This window comes from Leptonychotes weddellii, chromosome 4, assembly GCF_054177405.1.
Source record: "Leptonychotes weddellii isolate Sample4059 chromosome 4, ASM5417740v2, whole genome shotgun sequence".
NCBI classification, from domain to species: domain Eukaryota; kingdom Metazoa; phylum Chordata; class Mammalia; order Carnivora; family Phocidae; genus Leptonychotes; species Leptonychotes weddellii.
Window position 1 is genome coordinate 44,956,820 of NC_138372.1, and position 18,225 is coordinate 44,975,044.

At 36.8% G+C, this 18,225-nt stretch overlaps 1 long non-coding RNA gene and 1 pseudogene across 1 annotated transcript in view; one reads left to right on the top strand and one right to left on the bottom strand.

Moving 5' to 3' along the window:
- Nucleotides 1-21: 21 nt before the first annotated feature.
- LOC145721103 (uncharacterized) overlaps nt 22-18,225 on the bottom strand; it is a 110,810-nt gene continuing 92,606 nt past the window's right edge. Inside the window, exon 3 of the long non-coding RNA XR_014144567.1 lies at nt 22-186. This is a non-coding gene — a long non-coding RNA (uncharacterized LOC145721103). The remainder of the gene's footprint in view (nt 187-18,225) is intronic.
- Nucleotides 467-1,085, top strand: LOC115943858 (small ribosomal subunit protein uS15m pseudogene; annotated as a pseudogene).

Here is an 18,225-nt window from a genome sequence, read left to right on the forward strand (position 1 = left end):
GAGAGTTGTTGCTATTCTTTTCTTCGATCTCCTGTTGAGTTTGTAGGTGTTCAGAATGGTTTGATCCCTATCCAGCTGAATTCCTGAGAGGAGACGAAATCCAGGTCTCCTACTCCTCCGCCATCTTGCTCTGCCCCATGATTTGAATTTCTTTACATCTTCCTTCTCTCAATTCCTTTCCAATCACTGTTAAAAATAATGAGAAACATAGGAAATCAGAATTTATGAGAAAAAAATGGTGTCAACAGTATAGAAATAACCCGTTCTCCTTTAATGGGCCAATGGACAGAGCATGACCTTTAGGACAAATTAACCTTGAGTTGGGGTTATCAGATTTAGGAAACAAAATTATAACATGTCTAGTCATGTTGGAATATAAAAAAAAAAAAATCAATGATTTTGAACCCAGTCCATGCCACAAACAGGACGGCAGCCTTGGTGCCAGCCCACGGGGTCACAAGTCACCATGCTGGGGACAGCATGGAGGGCACTGAAGCTTCTTCAGACCCAAGCAGTGGTTCAGGTCCCCAGTCCTTGGGCTGCTGAGCAGAGCATACACCAGGGCTCCCTCCCATTCAGTGGAGCCTTCCCTCTCCTCTTTGCGGTGTTATCCTCCTTGACCTTCGAGGATATACCACCCAGAAACCAGTCCAGCCCAGCCAAGAAGATGACCTGGCCCCTTCCATGTTGCTCAAAGACTACCAGAACATTCCTGCAACAGAGAAGGTTGACAATGTTGTGAGAAGACTCATTCTTGTCTCTGGAAATGGCCAAACCAGAAGGACAAGTTAAGAATCAAGCAAGAGCAGTTGATGAACAAGATTGTGGCAAACCCTGGGGATACCAGCTCCTTGGAGGCTGGACTTGTTGCCTTGACTGTCAAGATTCACAATTAAGAACACACGCAAAAACATCGAAAGGACAAAGCCCACAGGTGCTATCTGCTGATGAGCATCAACTAGAGGAAAAAGATGCCCAAAACCCTCCATAAGACCAATTACAGTGTCTTCCAGAAGACCTGTAAGGAGCTGGGGATTAAGTACACCTTTACCCCCCTGTGCCACTGGAAAGCCCACAGCCACTAGAAAGCCTGCACGGAAGGCTCTGTGCAGGTTTTCCAGGAGGTACAAAAGCTGAAGAAAAAACAAAACAAAACAAAACACGTATATGCACGTGCACCTGCTGACACAACCAAAAAACAAAAAAACAACAAAAAAACCCCACCAAGCCCCGCCCCCCCCAAACTCCCAAAACAAGCAACAAAAAATAGCCTTAAAAAGTGCAGCAAGCATCTGGGAAACAAGGCCAGAAGAACCCTGAGAGCCTTTCCAAAGGTGAACCAGAGTCAATCAAAGAAAACCAATACATTTTATTAGAGTTCTATCTTTTAAAAAATGATTTTTAGCATAAGGATATCCCATACAATATTTGGAATTTATTTAAGGTAAAAAATGAATAATTTCTTTAAGTTCAGTCTAACTGCATGTTCTGTATTTTATCTGGTAATCCTGGTAGTCATGGACTCACTCACTTTTTACCTTAAATTGGGATTAAGAACAGTAGCCATTTATTGGGCAATTACTATTAGACATTATTCAAAGCACCTGGAAGCATACTTATTGAATCCTTTTTTTTTTAAGATTTTTTTATTTATTTATTTGAGAGAGAGAGAATGAGAGACAGAGAGCATGAGAGGGAGGAGGGTCAGAGGGAGAAGCAGACTCCCCGCCGAGCAGGGAGCCCGATGCGGGACCCAATCTTGGGACTCCAGGATCATGACCTGAGCCGAAGGCAGTTGCTTAACCATCTGAGGCACCCAGGTGCCCCAAAGTCGTCTACTTTCTTTTTTTTTTTTAAAGATTTTATTTATTTATTTGAGAGAGAGCGAGAGAGCACATGAGAGGGGGGAGGGTCAGAGGGAGAAGCAGACTCCCTGCCGAGCAGGGAGCCCGATGCAGGACTCGATCCCGGGACTCCAGGATCATGACCTGAGCCGAAGGCAGTCGCTTAACCAACTGAGCCACCCAGGCTCAGAACCAAAGCTTTTTTAATGACCACATTCTACTGCTTAACCTATACTGCAGTTTGTTTAATCCCCGTGGAACAGTTTTGTTTCTTTGGGTTATTGTGGAAATCGATTACATATCATACCTAACACAGTTTGTGGTGATTGGTAGACACATAGAAAAACTTGATTTCGAGTATAAATGTTAGTACTAAGAAAACCGACCTCAAAATGTATTTGGATTCAGAAAAATACTTTTACTCCACTGTAACTACAAGGAATGAGTTTTGGGGAAAGAACTGTGGTTTGTCGGGGATAGTATAGATTTATGTTTTGGCCTGAGCTCATTAAGGACAGAGCTAAAGTTAAATAGTGTATATCCTCACAGAGAGTGGACTTTCTCATCTCTGTGCATGCTGACAAGAGTGTCCCTCAACAGAATGCCAGTCAGTGAAGAAAAAAAAAAATAGTGCCATGAAGTTTTATCTTGAATCCTGGATTGCTCTGAGATCCCAAGGGCCACAGTTGTTCTACAATGACCATGTGGATAAGGTGTGGAATGACCAAAAGGCCTAGAGCAAGCTGAGAAGAGACACTAGCCATGGTTGTCTAAAGCAGGAGACTTTATGTCCTACGTCACTGGTTTTTCTGAGGATTAAAAGTGATGTATGTAAGATGCTTTGCATGGTACTAGGGAAGTAATTAAAATACTTATCTACTGAGCATGAATTATCAAAATTACTGAAATAGGCAATCCCTCTACAAAAGGAAATTTTTAAAATAAGCATCATGAACTCTTCCAAGTCACAGTTGTTTCAGTGAGCCTCAAATAGATCCGTATATAGTTTAGTATTTGCCATCCTGAACCAAGAGAACAAAAATTCTTGTTCCTACATCTTTATTGGCTACTATTATGAACTTCAAAGGGTCTAAAATTAAACCTTATTTGCAAACTACCACGTTAGCCTGTCATAATTTCATGGATACTGTTAGAAGACATGAGACAAAGGACATTTTATTACTCACAGTGACATCAGCAACCAGAGTATCCGCAATTTTTGCATTGCTCTTCAAGCCCCAATTCCGATGGAATGACAGGAAGAGGGACAAACGTTACTAACACATTTGGATTCACACAGTGGACAGTGTCACAGGAAAGGAAGCCTGAGCCTATGGAACCCAAATCTTTTTTTTTTAATAAGATTTATTTATTTGACACACAGAGAGAGAGAGCAGCAGAGGGAGAAGGAGAAGCAGACTCCCCGCTGAGCAGGGATCCCAGGACCCTGGAATCATGACCTGAGCCAAAGGCAGACGCTTCACCGACTGAGCCACCCAGGCTCCCCGAGCCCAAATGTTTTTATTTTTTTTATTTTTATTTTTTTGAAGATTTTATTTATTCATTTGACAGAGATAGATACAGCGAGAGAGGGAACACAAGCAGAGGGAGTGGGAGAGGGAGAAGCAGGCTTCCCACAGAGCAGGGAGCCCGATGCGGGGCTTGATCCCAGGACCCTGGGATCATGACCTGAGCCGAAGGCAGACGCTTAACGACTGAGCCACCCAGGCGCCCCACCAAATCTTTTTAAATGAGCATTAAATGTGCCTCCCCTTTCTACAAAGAGTGGGAGAGCATTATGTTTATTATACTGGATGTAAATATCCCTGTTTTTACTTCAGGGAGAGATACTGTATCTTCCAAGGCTATGAACAAATAAGCCCTTTGCTCTGGAAGGAAACACTTTCTATCATCCAAGACTTTTCACTATTCCAACATATTTGAAAATATAGTCCAGAATAAAAGGCACCAAAATAAAGCAGGGAACCATGTGGATGCTCCATGTTTTGCCATGGAGAGGTCAAGCATGATTTCAGGTGGCTTTTATTAGGACATAATTTACTGCTTGCATGCATTGTTTCAAGGTATAAACGATGCTATAAAGGGTGCTTTATAAATTGTAGCCCTGTGTTCTCATTCTTTCTAAAACAAATATGTGAGAGAAATATGCTCCCTCAGAATATCTAAAAGAATTTTTAATAAAAGCCAGAAAACCATATACCTGGGCTAGATAGCCAAATTCTATTATAAGCACTCAATAACAGGCTGTGTTTCTCCCATAGCTTTTTATCACAATTATAATTAGGCATTTGTTTATTTTTCATTTGTCCATAGCCCTAGATTATAAGTGGCCTTTCACTGAAGGGTCTTTGTGTCTCTTCTGTACAGTTTTGTTTGAGTCATCTAGGATATCATCTGACATATAGTATCTAATAAATATATGTAACACATTTTTTTTGAATGTTAAGTTGAATTGTACTTCACTTATAAATGATGTAATCAAATTTTGTCACCAAATTTTCATGTATCATATACCTTATCTTTACCAAGACTTTCAAGAATGGAGTTTCCTAGAAGGCTGCATGGGGAAATGACCAAAGAGATAAATAGGATTTCCATTTTACTGCATAAATTTGGAAACTAAGGGCCAGTGGTAGCAAATAAGTCATCCAAAGTCACACAGCAAGTATCACCCAGACCTAGACTAGAAGTCCTTTCCAGACTCTTGGCTTCATGCTCTTTGACCTATAATATTCCTTCACCTATCCCTTCAACCTGTTCTGGCAATACTTTAAAGCACTTCTGTGTTTATCCTGCAGCAATGTGCTGTCAGGGCAAGAGTGGAGAGATGGGAATGTCTGCAGGTCCATGCTAATACCCCCTAACTGTCAAGAGAGACTGCATATGGGTCAGAGAGACTGCATTCCCGAACAAAAATATTCTGCAACGTGTTTTCAAAGTTTTGAACTTTGCCTGATGGGTTTTTGGAGTGTGCTGGGAAAAGGAGGTATGACACAGTTTAGAAAGACAGATATATTTACAAATCAAAATGTCTGCAAATCTGCCAAAACCCAATTCCGATGACCCAGAGATGTTTCTACTTTTTCTGTTCCTATCTTGTTTAAATTGGCAAATAAGAAACTTTTCCTACTTTCTTATAGAACTGTGACAAGTTACTAACAAAGGCATTATTGTTTAGGACTGCAAGTATTATATAATAAAGAACTCAAAAGATTTCACTTCTTTCCAAGATTTTAGAAATTTCCTACAGTAATCATGCTTTAAAAAAGTGAAACAAGTGTCTCAACATTAAAGATCCTGGGAACTCATTTCTGTTTCCAATAACAAAGGAGTGTTTGATATTCTGCTTAACCTGCCAACTCCACAACATCCCTGTGATCAATTGTCCCTCCAAGAGGCAGGTCTGACAAAGACTTTGCTTTGGAGGAAAGGTGCTCTATAAATGCAAAAAATAAGTAAATGGATGGACTGGGCAGAACCCTACAGGCTCTGGATTAAATAGAGGCAAGAATTTGGTTTTCAAATTTGAAAGAAACATGGGACTGGTCTTAGTCTTCCGCGTTGGGAAAAGCTACCAAGATTTATTTTTGTGAACATAACACAATTCTCATTCTTATGTAGCTGTAGCTATTGGGGTACCTGAGGTGAGATTGTTTTATGGCCTAACAAGAGCAAATACAGGTCTCTCTTGCCTTATAGACTAAGTGGTTTTATACTCATTTCTGAGCAATGCATCTAAGTTTTTAGTGAATTCCATGAAAAGATCTTTAGAATTGTAATGCCGCAGAGCAAAATTTCTACCACAGACTGAATGGAAAACTTTTAGAAAGGCCAGACATCAATTTTCTTAGCAATACTACATAACTGGCATGCTGGACAAGCAATACTCCTGCAATAGGTTTCAGAATCTGGTATCCCATTCTGTAATTTCTCACACAGATATTGCTTTCATGCATTGAAGAGGACTTCTGTCTGTATCTTTACAGATTCACAGCTTAACTCATCTCCTTTTATGGAAGTGAGATTTTTACTATATATAGGGTTACACTGTATTAGAACATTTTGCCAGCCAGTTTCACCATTAACTTGTCAGGGGTGAAATGGGCTTTTTTTTTTTTTTTTAAGGTATGGAGGTATGAGGGTTTGATTCATAGAATCACAATATTCTTTATTTTGTTTTGTTTTTTGTTCCCCTTTGTCCATAGAAAAGAGAACTAATTGCCTTATTCTGTGTGTCTGAACTTTGGGAGTGTTTAGAAGCCAATATAAAAAAAAAAAAAAAACAAGCTTGGTTTGTGAACCACACCAAAATCAATTTCCTGGTTTGACAGTGAGCAAAAAGTGCATGGGACCCCTTTGTTCTATCTTTGAAACTCCTTGTAAGCCTATAATTATTTTAAAATAAAAAGTGAAAGAAAAAAAAAAACCTTGAGAAAAGATACAGAGGTAGGAAACAGATAGTAGAGTGATAGACCTGACTCTCACCCACTGGACAAACTCTACACATATGTTTTAAACTATAAAATGGAGATAACATCTGGCAGTAATAATAACTAAATGAGTTTAAGTTTAATGGCTTGTTTATGCACAGGCAATATCGCAAAATTAAGATCATGTCCTTTAAAGCCAACCACCTGCATTCAAATACCAGGGCATATGATTTCTATGTGGGACCTTGGCCCAGAAATTTAATCTTGCCTCAGTAACTCGATGTGGAAATTTGGATGTTGATAATAAGATCACTTACTCTATAAGATAGTTGTGATGGTTAAGTGAATTAATATATGTAAGGTACTTACAACAATGCCTGGTCCTTAGCAATACTACATAACTGGCAGCCACATTGTGAAGAAATCACTTGGGATATAGTTCTACAAATATTAGTTTTCTTTCCTTGTCTGATTATGAGTTAAATCCTATAAAGCAGCCCATTAAAATTTAGCCTAAAAGAATTATGATATATTTACGTAATTCTATAAAGTAATGAGTGAACAATCTTCCACTACACACAAAATATGGATGAACCTCAAAGGCGATACTAAGTGAAAGAAGCAACCCACCGAGAAGTGTTTATTGTATGATTGTGGGTATGTAAAATGAGTAGAAGTAATAAATAGCAAAAAAAGAAAATTATAAGCTTAACTTTGATAAAATATAATCTCAAATTCCCTCATATCATAGTATATCAATAAGTAAAATGTAAATATGCTAATTTTATAATACATATTAAGTCTCAACTTTCCAATCCTAGGTAAGACATCAAGTTTCAAAATACAAATGCTGATAATTTAACTCCAAGTAGTATTTTTTTGAAGTATAATTGACATTCAATATCCTATTAATTTCAGGTACACATCATAATGATTTAATATTTTTATATATTATGAAATGACCCCCATGTTAAGTTTAGTTATCTTCTGTCACCATATAAAATTATTACAGTATTGTTTATATTCCTTATCCTGTACATTACACTCACATAACATACTTTATAACTGGAAGTCTATAGCTCTTAATCACCTTTACCTATTTAACCCATCTCCCAAACCCTCCTCAATCTGACAACCAACAGTTTTATTCCTGTTTGTGTCAGTCTCATCTGTTTATTTGTTGTTTTTTAAGATTCCTCCTATAAGCAAAATCATACAGTATTTGTCTTTCTCTTTCTGACTTATTTCACTTTGTATATTACCCTCTAGATTCATCCATGTTGGAACAAATGGCAGAATTTCATTCTTCATTATGGTGGAATAGTAGTTCATTTAGGTTCATACCTAAAATAAACAATGTCACTGGATGACCTCGACAGAAATCAGACACTGGAAAATGAAATATCAGTAAATTTTAATTCAGGGCAATAGAAACTATTTAAAATGAATGTGCACACATACTCACAGCTAAAAGAAATGAACAAAACTGCTGTGACATGTGGAATAATATAAATGGTCTAATATATATATAACTGGTGTTTAGAATAGAAGAGGCAGAAAAATTATTAAAGAGGTAATGGTCAAAATATTTCCAAGTTTGATATTATTTACATCTCATATCCAAAAGGTTAAATAAACCTTAAGGGTGAATACAAAGCAAAATATAAAAATGCATCTAATAAAATTGTTCACTATCAGTAAGAGAATCTTAAAATAAACTTGAGAGAAAAAAATACAAAGAAACAAGGAATCAATATTGACTCCACATCAGAAATAATGGAAGCCACAAGACAATGGAACCATGTTTTTAAAGTGCTAAAACACAATTAAAGAGAACTATTAACTTAGAATTCTATGCCCAGCAAAAATTATCCTCCAAAAATAAAGGCAAAATAAATACAATCTCAGACTATCAAAAACAGAATTCATCAGCAGCGTACCTGCAACACAAAATATACTAAAAAATTCTTCAAGCTGCCTGAAAAGAGTAGAAAATGGAAATCTGAATCTCTACAAAGAAATGAAGATACCTAGAAAGGTTAAGTAGGACATAAATCCCAGAGATGTTTTCTCATTGTTAAATTTCTATAAAATATTGTCTACAAAATATAATAATGATGTATTTGAGAGCTTAAAACCTATTTATAGATAAGAATTCTAAAAACAGCATCACGAAGGACAGAAGGAAAAAAATCCAAGTATATAGCAGTAAGGTTTTTTTTTTTTAAATATTTTATTTATTTATTTGAGAGAGAGAATGAAATAGAGAGAGGGGGGAGGGTCAGAGGGAGAAGCAGACTCCCCGCCAAGCAGGGAGCCTGACGCGGGACTCGATCCCGGGACTCCAAGACCATGACCTTAGCCGAAGGCAGTCGCTTAACCAACTGAGCCACCCAGGCGCCCCCTAGCAGTAAGGTTTTAATACTATAATGAAATGGTATGTAATTTAAACATAGACTAAGATAGAGATAAAGATGCATATTGCAAACTTCAGAGCAAGCATTAAGAAATTTATCAAAGATTTTGGGGGCTACTGTGAAGATGGCAGAATAGGAAGATCCTAAGCCCACCTTGTTCCATGGACATACTGAAAAAACAGCTACATCTTATGCAACTAAATCTGAAAACTACCTGAAGACTGGCAGAACAGACTTCCGCAGTTAATCATTAGAGAAGGGGCCACATTAAAAAGGGAAGGAGGGGAAGACACACAGTTGGGAACCAAACCCAGGGCAAGACTAACAACAAAGAGAAGGGACACTACAAATGAGAAGAGGATCAGACTCCATATCAGCCACCCCTGGCAGTGGGGACCCACACAGGGAAGACTAGTCCCCATAACAACAGGTTTTGAAAAATAGTAGGGCTTAACTTCAGGAAAGCCAGGGTATAATAGGAAATGGAGTCCCCACCCTTAAAGAACAAGCATAATAAATAACTTGGCTCAAGACACAGCACAGAAGCAGCAGTTTGAAAAGTGCCTGAGGTATACATGACGGAGACTTGTTGGCTAATCTTAGGACATGCGCTGAAGGGGCAGGGATTTTCAGGAGATTTCTTCAGGAACAAAAATGCTGGCAGATACCATTTCTCTTCTACTTCCCCAACTTAGATATCCAAACACTTGTGGGAGTCAGGTCTAACACTTTCTATCTACCTTGCTAGTACCACTACTTGCCCCCACCTTGTTACTCTTAGACCCACCCATTCAACCTAACTGCCTTTGTAGGCATCCCTCCAAATCAGCTCCTGCAGGAATAGGTGGCAGGAGCTGGCAGCACACAAAGGATTCTTGAGCTGGGGAGAAGGGGAGATCACCTTATACACCAGTATGCCTACAGTTTCAGCAGCCCAGCCTTTTAGTTAGCTGTGCAGGGAGCAAGTCCTGCCCACCAAAAATCCCATGGCAGCCTGAAACAGGTCTCTCAACAGCACAGGGCCAAACCCTGCCCAGTGCACCCACTGCAGGTAAAGCAGGTCACCACAGCCAGTTGGGCTGAAGGCAATCATGGCTGGCTTACACAAACCATTAGGGCACAAGCAGCCCAACACTACTTGTGTGGGACACTAGGGGACATTCCTGGAGCACCTATTCTTGTGACCAGGGGGGGAATTGGATCCATGGCACCCCAGGACCTCTTCTATCCAAGGTCACTGCTTTCAAGACCAGGAGATATAGCTGACCTACCTAATGCATAGAAACAAACATAGTGAGTTTGACAAAATGAGGAGACAAAAGTTAAGCAAGCTCATCATCAGTAAACCAGCCTTACAAGAAACGTTAAAGGGAATTCTTTAACTGGAAACAAAAGGCCATAACTAGAAGAAAATTATGAAGTGAGAAATTTCACAGGTAAAAGCTAACATAATACAGGTAGTAATCATTTCTAAAGTAAGTATGCAGGCCAAAATGCAAAAATAAAATCAACTACATCTACAAAAATATTTTTAAAAGCGGTATACAAAGTAAGATTTAAAATATGACATCATATAAGTAAATCAGAGTTAGTAAAAATTTTGTGCTTTTAGAATGTGTTCAAACCAAAATGACCATCATTTTAAGAAGTATTGTCATACGCATTGGATATTATATATGAACCTAATGGTAACCACAAATCAAAAATATATTACAGGAAGGAGCTGAGATGCCCTTCAACAGATGAATGGATAAAGAAGATGTGGTCCATATATACAATGGAATATTACTCAGCCATCAGAAAGGATGAGTACCCACCATTTACATTGACATGGGTGGAACTAGAGGGGATTTTGCTAAGTGAAATAAGTGAAGCAGAGAAAGTCAATCATCATATGGTTTCACTCATATGTGGAACATAAGGAATAGCACAGAGGACATCAGGGGAAGGGAGGGAAAACTGAAGAGGAAGAAATCAGAGAGGGAGACAAACCATGAGAGACTCTTGACTCTGGGAAAAAGACTGAGGGTTGCAGAAAGAGAGGTGGGTGGCGGGATGGGGTAACTGGGTGAGTAACTGGGTGATGGGTATTAAGGAGGGCATGTGTTGTGATGAGCACTGGATGTTATTTGCAACTAATGAATCATTGAACACTACGTCAAAAACTAATGATGTACTATATGTTGGCTAACTAAACATAATTAAAAATCATATGTATATATACATATATATATATATTTTGTGTCATATGTACACAAAAAATAAAGAGAAAGAAAGCCAAGCATAACACTAAGGGAAGCCATCAAACCACAAGGGAAGAGAGCAAGAGAAAAAGGAACACAGAAGAACTACAAAAATAACCAGAAAACATGAACAAAATGGCAATAAGTACATACCTATTAATAATTACTTTAAATGTAAATGGACTAAGTGTTCCAATCAAAAGAAAATAGGGTGATGGAATGGAAAAAAAGAAACACAAGACCCATCTACATGCTACCTACAAGAAATTCACTTCAGACCTATAGACACAAGTGGACTACAAGTGAAGGGATGGAAAAATATATTCAATGCAAATGGAAGCAAAAACAACAACAAAAATCTTGGATAGCAATTCATATCAGACAAAACAGACTTTAAAACAAAGACTGTAGCAAGAGACAAAGGCATTACATAATGATAAAGGCATCAATATAATGAGGATAAAACGACTGTTAATATCATTGCACCCAACATAGGAGTACCTAAATATATAAAGTAAATATCAATAGACATAAAGCAAGAAATTGACAGTAATACAATAATAGGGATTTTAACACTCTACTTACATCAATGGATAAATCATCCAGACAGATTTTCAACAAGGAAACAGGGGCTTTGAATGACAGACCAGATGGCCCTAACAGATATGTACAGAACATTCCATCCCAAAATGGCAGAGTACACATTCTTTTCAAGTGTACATAGAACAGTCTCCAGGATAGATCATATGTTACACCACAAGTCTCAGTAAATTTAAGAAAACTGAAAATCCCATCAAGCATCTTCTCTGACCACAACAGTATGAAACTAGAAATCAACTACAAGAAAGAAACTGGAAAAAACAGACACATGGAAGCTAAATTACATGATTCTAATAACCAATGGGTCAACCAAGAAATCAAAGAGGAAATCAAAAAATACATGAAGACAAGTGAAAACTAAATTAAAATGGTACAAAATCTTTGGGACACAACAAAAGCAGCTCTAAGAGGGAAATTTTTAGCAATACGGGCATATTTCAAGAAGCAAGAAAAATCTCCAACAATCTAACATTATGACTAAAGGAGCTAGAAAAAACAAAGCTGAAAGCTAGTAGGAGGAAGGAAATAGTAAAGATTAGAGCAGAAAAATGAAATAGAGACAAAATAAATAGAAAAGATCAGTGAAACCAAGAGCTGGTTCTTTGAAAAGATAGACAAAATTGATACACCTTTAGCCAAACTCATCAAGAAAAATAGAACTCAATCACATAAAATAAGAAATAAAGGAGGAGAAATAAAAATCACATCACAGAATATGAAAGATTATAAGAAAATATTATGAACAATTATGTGCCAACACATCGGGCAACATAGAAGAAATGGATATATTCCTAGAAACAGTCTTCCAAAGCTGAATCAAGAAGAAATGGAAAATTTGAACAGATCAATTACTAGTAATAATATTAAATCAGTAATCAAAAAATTCCCGAAAGTTCAGGACCAGATGGCTTTACAGTTGAATTCAACCAAACATTTAAAGAAGAGTTAATACCTATTCTTCTCAAAGTATCCAAAAAAAAAAAAAAGGAAAGATTCCGAATTCATTCTATGAGGCCAGCATTACCTTGATAACAAAACCAAACAGACACTATAAAAAAGAAAATTACAGGCCAATACCTCTGATGAATATAGACACAAAAACCCCAACAAAATATTAGCAAACCAAATTCAACAATACATTTTAAAAAATCATCACTACAATCAAATGGGATTTATTCCAGGGATGTAAGTATAGTTCAATATTTGCAAATCAGTGTGATACATCACATTAACAAGAAAAATAAAAACCATGTGATCACTCAATAAATGGAGAAAAAGCATTTAGCAAAATACAACATCCATTCATGATAAAAACTCAAAGTGGTTTAGAGGCAACATACCTCAACATAATTAAGACCACGTATGGAAAACTCATAGCTAACATCATACTAGTGAAAAAATGAAAGCTTTTCCTCTAAGATCAGGAACAAGGCAAGGATGTCTACTCTCACCACTTTTATTCAACATAGTACTGGAAGTCCTAACTGCAGCAATTAGATAAGAAAAAGAAATAAAAGTCATCCTAATAGGTAAGGAAGAAGTAAAACTTTCACTATTTGCAGATGGCATGATATGTACAGAAAATTCTAAAGATTCCACCAAAAACCTACTATAAAATAAGTCACAGATGGGAAGTACAGGATAGGGCGTATCACCAATAATATTGCAATAATGTTGTATGGTGACAAATAATGACTACACCTATCATGGTGAGCATATTAAGTAATGTGTAGAATTGTTGAATCAATATGTTGTACACTTGTAACTAATATAAAATTGCATGTTAATTAAACTTAAAAAATACATCAAAAATGTAGAGCTAGTTAAAACTCTCATATACACACACAGGGAAAGCTAATTAATGCTGTTCAAAATCAGAATAGTTAGCTTTGTGGGAGTAACAAATAGAAAAGGTATAAGGGGAACTTTATGGTAATATTTCACTATAGTTCTGTTTCTTGTCTGCAAGTTTATTACATTGGTATGTTCACTTTGTGATAACTGAGTAAGTTGTACACTTAAGATATGTATAGTTTCCCATATTTATATATGTATGTAAATATAGAAAATATAGAAAAAATATATATGTATCTATATATATGCATATGCACATATATATGTAGATGTAGATGTGTATGTATATACATATGCAAAAGACAAAAAGGAGCCAAATAAGAGATTATCTTAGAAGCTATCATAACTGTTGCACTGCCCAAATCATATAAAAAAATTCATATTATGGTTGTTCTTTCTGAATAGTGCCCCTTGGATTTGGACCTAAACAGACCGTATGGTCTTATGTGAATGCTGTGGAGATTACGCTTTTATTAGACTTGCATTTCAAAAACACTTAGTAGCCCTTTATACTTCAAAGAGCATCAAGCACAAAGAATGTTAATCCCAGTTACACTGAATTTGCAAGAAAACTCAGCCAATCTAGCTTTTATTTAAAAAAAAAATGCTTCAAAAGAACATTTATGAAATAATTCTATATTGAGTGTAAGGATTTCAGGGATAGAATTTTTTAATTGAAGTATAGCTGACACACAATGTTACATTAGTTTCAGTTGTACAACAGAGTGATTTGACAAATCTGTATGTTATACTCAGAAGTATAGCTACCATCTGTTACTGTACAATGTTATTTCAGTATCATTGACTATATTCCCTTTGCTATACCTTTCATCCCCATGACATACATGGCATAACTGGAAACCTGTACCTCCCACTCCCCTTTTCCCATTTTGCCTGTTCCCGCCCCCCCACTCCCTTTTCTCTAGCAACCGCCAGCTTTTCCTGTGTTTACGGGTTTGTTTCTATTTGGTTTCTCAGATTCCACATATAAGTGAAATCATATGGTATTTGTCTTTCTGTGTCTGATTTCTTACACTTTGCATATTACCCTCTAGGTCCATCCACGTTGTTGCAAATAGCAAGATCGCATTCCTTTTTATGGCCTAGTAATATTCTATTGTATGTGTATACACCACAATATTCCATTGTAGATGTACACACCACATCTTTATTCATCTATGAATAGGATACTTCAGTTGCTTCCATATCTTTGTTATTATAAATAATGCTGCAATAAACAGAGGAACATGTATTTTTTTGAATTAACATTTTCATTTTCTTTGGGTATTTGTGATGTGTACATTATTCTTATGAAGATTCCCCTCATAATTACATAGATTGCTACAATTGTCCAGATACTAATTAGGTCATTAAACTTTATATAAGAAATAATGCATATCTATCACAACCTTATTCAAATACCACCTCCTCTCAACTTTGCTGGATTCCCCTAAGGCAGATATAATTGTTTCTTAAAGCATCCCTAGCATATTATACATCCTTCTATTAAAGCATATGTCCTAGTGAATAGAGTAGATTTGTCTTCTTTGTTACACTGTTTTTAGCCATCTTTGTATGCTCAGTACCTAGTACACAGTCTAACACATGGCAAGGGCTCAAAAAATACTTGAAGGGGAGAGGAGAGGACAAGGGAGGGGGGAGAGACAAAAGGGAAAGTAGGGGAAAAAAGGTTTTCTTAATACTAGCAAATTAGGAGGAAGATATTCTTGGGTAAAGATGAAACAGTCATTTGTCCAGCAAGCTTCCATTTGTATCCATTGTCACAAAGTAAATTAGAATCCTTCAAGATCATTTCACAGCAATGACTGTAAATACTTCAAAAGTATTAATCCAGTGTTAGGCTGGTGCTTCATGTCCTGCTATGCCATATGAATCATTTTCCTTATGATCTGAGGACAGTAAAATATTTTACAAATATTATCCTACCAAATGAGTATGTGTAAAAATTGTCCTCGGGACTTCTAGTGACAAAAGAGTATGCACAACAACAAAATAAACATGCTTCCCGAACCCTCAGGCAACACTTTTCACTCCCTTCTCTGCTTCCAGAGCACATTACTCACTCTAATATAGTAATCAGCACATGTTGGAGTCTGTTTCACCTCCACTGCCCAATTGTATTGGAAGCTTCTTGAGGACAAAGACTGTGTCTTTTATACCCAGTTTTATCCCCAATTTCCAACACCGGGACTGGCACATGGTAGATATTCCATATTTATCTCTTGAATAGTTAAATGAATGAGAGAGCATCTTATAATACTTATATTTGAATAGATTTTAGATGTCCAGTCATCCTAGCTGTCTGACATCCAACCTTACAGTCACTTCCAAAATAACAGAAGAGTTGAGTTAGTTCCTGACCATGTGGTGGCAACAGCATAACCAGAAAGGGGGCTTAGGTCTTTCTCAGTATCCTAGGAACACTCAAATCACCCTGTGGGAGGAAGGCAACTGCATGATCTCTAATAATATCTAGCAATAGTTTTATTTTCATGTGAAGCATGGTAAGTTCAAGATGTTTTGAGACCTTTGGGCTGAGAAGTAAAAGAACCAAAGAGAGAAGAAAAACAGAAGGATAGATGAAGAGGAGAATGCTTTCTAATTAAGCACAAACATACGCTAGGTACCATGTTAGGTGCTCAGAATTCAATGTTGAAATAAAATGTGCTCCATGGCTTGGCTCACATATTATTTGGATCTGGGAATCCTTAAGTATCTCCTGCTACAATCTCAAAATGTTCTCAGAGCAAGAAAAAAACAAACTTTAAAATTAACCATTGAGACTATAGCAATTTAATGTTCAAAGTTGGTGTTTGTTTAGCTTTAAAATCCCATAAAACATACTCTTGATTTACCAATAGTTAAATAAAGGTCATAATTACAGTTTCACTCCCAAACTGCTCTTCAGAAGAAGAGTAAGAACTCAGCAGCATCAGAGACAAAGCTGTTTCACCCTACACATACAATCACAAAACACAGAACAGAGCCTTGGCAGTCAGCAACACAAGTCTTGCATTGGGGTTTTGACAAAGGGATCAGATGGTGATCAAAGTAGTCATGTGGACAACTGAAGGGCAATGGAGAAGGAGATGTGGAATATTCTCATGAACTCATACAATAAGGTTACCAAGAAAGGAGAGTAATACATGTGCTGCTGGGGGAACAATTTAGGGAGCTCTGAAACAATCCTGAATAAAATTTAAATATGCCAATAGAGAAGGACATTTCTACAACATAATTACGATCTGAAGATGAGTTTTGAAATTCTACATATTAGATCTTATTTGAATATGCCGATTGTGAGTTTATCAAAGGAATTTTTCCAGTAGCTCAAATTCTCCAAGATGTTTTATTTTAAATTTGCTAGAATTTTTATTGGAAATAAATGTAGAGTGAGACCCAAAATTCTTCCCCTTTAGAAGAACAAACCTATTAAAACCTCAGTTAATTACCTTTTGGTATATTTGCTCATGTAGCAAATATGAATGCACTGCAATGTTTAATCTTTACTGTAGAAGGCACAGTCTTGGATACAGATGAGTCCTATAGGGTCTGTCCCTCAAAAATTTCCAGTTAGTAAGAGGCATTATGTCTACATTAATGGGTAAAATAAGAGGTGAAGTATTTCTATATGTTCTAAGAGAGGTCCAGAGAAAATGCCATGGGATTTCAGAGGATAGAAACACTGCATCCAAGTAAAAGCAAAAATGCATCTGAATTATTGGGGGAAAATATATGTCCCGTCTAATGATTCTCTATAGAACAGGAACAATAATGCCTGCTTTGCAGATGTATTATATAGATGAGTGCACATATGCAAAAGGTCTCAAATATCAAACATATAATCAATACCCAATAAATGAACTAAAACATTAACTTTTGAGGATTCACTGCCAGTTTTTATTCAGGCCCTTACTAAAAATCTTTAGTAATATTAGCCTATATTCTATTCTTAGGAATAAGTACTTGCTGATAACTGTTTATCAATAATAAGCTTAGAGTGCCCCAGTCTTTATCCTTCTTACTCCATTTCTTATTCTGTCATTCCTAAGTGGAGATCAGGATTTCATTCAAATGCTTCAGGGACCAGGAAGGTCCCGTGGTATGTGAAAAATCTGGAATAAAACAAAAAGTGGTGGGGATTTTGGCAAATTGGAGAGCCACTGTCTCTTCTAAAAGCACTCAATTTTAAAAGTTCCAAAGATTTAAAATGCTATGCTTCAAAGATTCAGAGAAATTTCTCTCGATTTCCAGCTGGTATTTTGTAGACATTAACAAGCTAATCCTAAAATTCATATGGAAATCAAAAGGATCTAGACAGCCAAAAACAGTCTTGAAAAAGAACAAAGCTGGAGAATTTATACTTCTTGATATCAAAACTTACCACAAAGTAACAACAATCAAAACAATATGGTACTGGCAACAAATGGTGTTGGGAAAATTGGATAGCCACATGCAGAAGAATGAAACTGGACCATTTCCTTACACCACACACAAAAATAGACTCCAAATGGTTGAAAGACCTAAATGTGAGACAGGAGTCCATCAAAATTCTGAAGGAGAACACAGGCAGCAACCTCTTTGACCTCAACCGAAGCAACTTCTTCCTAGAAACATCGCCAAAGGCAAGGGAAGCAAGGGCAAAAATGAACTATTGGGACTTCATCAAGATAAAAAGCTTTTGCAAAGCAAAGGAAACAGTCAACAAAACCAAAAGACAACCAACAGAATGGGAGAAGATATTTGCAAATGACATATCAGATAAAGGGCTGGAATCCAAAATCTATAAAGAACT